Source organism: Astatotilapia calliptera, chromosome 4 (genome assembly GCF_964374335.1).
Source record: "Astatotilapia calliptera chromosome 4, fAstCal68.1, whole genome shotgun sequence".
NCBI lineage: Eukaryota > Metazoa > Chordata > Actinopteri > Cichliformes > Cichlidae > Astatotilapia > Astatotilapia calliptera.
The window spans coordinates 28,021,034-28,022,500 of NC_137425.1; the positions used below are offsets into that span (position 1 = coordinate 28,021,034).

General features: G+C 39.9%; 1 protein-coding gene across 1 annotated transcript in view; it reads left to right on the plus strand.

Annotated features, from left to right (window-relative positions):
* Positions 1 to 652: 652 nt before the first annotated feature.
* Positions 653 to 1,467, plus strand: part of LOC113020073 (prostaglandin E2 receptor EP1 subtype-like) — a 4,261-nt gene continuing 3,446 nt past the window's right edge. The window contains exon 1 of the mRNA XM_026163746.2: positions 653 to 851. The gene's annotated coding sequence lies outside the window, so the exon portion shown is untranslated. The remainder of the gene's footprint in view (positions 852 to 1,467) is intronic.

Genomic DNA, 1,467 nt, shown 5'->3' on the forward strand with positions numbered 1-1,467 from the left:
ACTTTCATGTGATTGACTTGCCCCTCACAAAAATATATGGTTTAAACAGCAAGTTAGTGGCACTTCTGTCCTCACAGTAGAGGGCTAGCCCTTCTCTGTGACATCATAAAGAGTCAGGGGAAGAAAAAAGTGTCTGAAATGGGGAATTTAGGGGACTCATATTGAATTACTCGCGCAAACTGTGGGTTTGTTCTTTGACACTTTGGTTTAATATGTTTAATATAAAGAGTCATCTTTCTAGCGGTGACAGAAAATATAATTTGAAACATCCTTAGAAGACTGCTGCCATGCAAAGTCAGATTTATTTCAGTCAGCAGCTTCATCACTGCACATTAAAAGAGACACTCTAAAGAAGCTTTTTGTATTCCTGCAGAATTGTGCAGGTCTGTCCATGTAGATTTCAAAATCTACACATAGTTGTAGGCTTAACATTTGAGCCCCTGTATTGTTTGGTGAGGTGGAGCCCGAGACAGCCGGATTTTAAAATATTCATATGTGGGACATGGGATTTCTAGCCCGTTCATTCCTTGCACTCATGAAAGTCTGTCTGTCTGCAGGAAATAAGTGATTTTCAATGACTAAGACTCCCAGAGGCGGTGTGTGCACGGTGCAGCTCTTTAGTATAAAAGCAGCCAGTCGCACTCGCGCCTCACAGAGAACATGCTTGTGCAATGCAACAGAGAGGCTGCTTGTTCTGAGAGAGGAGCTCATTACGTAGTTTTCTAATGAGGAAACACTCCAGGTGAAGGAGTCATCGTTCTCGGGCGCAAAACAAGACAAAATAAAAAACAGCTTGGATTAACGTGCTTTCACATGCATCGAATCATTCCCATGGATTTTACATTGCACAGGTAAGCAGAGTAGCTTTTAAAATGTTAACTTTACATGAAAAATGTGTGTGTGTTTTGTTCTTCTTTTATATCAGAAGATAGAAAACCTATGACTGCCCACTTTAAAGCAAACTCTTTAAAAATGTAAAAGAAACGACTAAAATAAACTTCTGTGTGTCCTTATGGGCTTTCAGCATTTTTTAATAGTTCTTTTTTTACTCATGTTTCTGATGATATGTTAGCAGGCACAGAATAATATGGGGTTCAGATAAAGAAACAAACCACAACTAAATCTTTAAATGTCTTTTGATGGACAGACGGACTCTCAAAGTGTTTAGATTAGAAGACATAATTTTTCTCCCCTGTGTATAGATTGCTGTCTCTGCAGCATGCGCGAGTCTGCATGTATGATTTCCTCTGTTTTGATTTAACCTAGTGATAGTTTTGTTGCTGCCTCTGCTGTACTGTAACTACACTTTAAAGGAATGTGTGTAGCAGTGTCTTGATGGCTGTCAGAACTTGTTCAGACTTCTCTTCTCGACTGCTATGAAAAGATAAGTGAGGCTATTTGCTCCGAGCCGTCTGAGGGTGCCCAGAACAAATTTGTGGCTCTCGAAATGTAAGTCACGTTATCCCG